The sequence below is a fragment of the Telopea speciosissima genome, chromosome 4 (genome assembly GCF_018873765.1).
Source record: "Telopea speciosissima isolate NSW1024214 ecotype Mountain lineage chromosome 4, Tspe_v1, whole genome shotgun sequence".
Lineage (NCBI taxonomy): Eukaryota > Viridiplantae > Streptophyta > Magnoliopsida > Proteales > Proteaceae > Telopea > Telopea speciosissima.
The window spans coordinates 62,018,341-62,018,787 of record NC_057919.1 but is presented as its reverse complement, the minus strand read 5'-3'; positions in this window follow the sequence as shown (position 1 = coordinate 62,018,787).

The following is a 447-nucleotide window of genomic DNA, read 5'->3' as shown; positions in this document are numbered from 1 at the left end:
GTTAATGAGATATTTTAATTTTATGCTAAGGTTGGTAAAAGAGAAACTGATTTTACAAGTATTTTCTTGGTATAATTTAAAAGGAAATGACATTATTATAATTAATATCAAATTTGAAAGAACAGGTTTTACCAAACACCATTTTCGTTCTGAACTCATTATTGAGACCGTTATCAAACGGTCATTTTCGGTCTCAGAACACCGTTCTAGACCAAGAACGCAAAAGAACGTTTCTAGTCAAGAACGGACGTTCTTTGTTCAGACCGTTACCAAACGCAGCCTAACCTAATCCTATTCGACCCGGTTTGGCTTATTCGGACCGGTTTCGGTTTCGGTTTCGATTCTAACTTGACACACGTAAAACTCGCCTCCTTCAACCGGCCTTTCGTTTGACGCCGCCTGTGTGTTATTTCTTTATCTTTCTCTTTCTCTTTTTCTCTTTCTCTT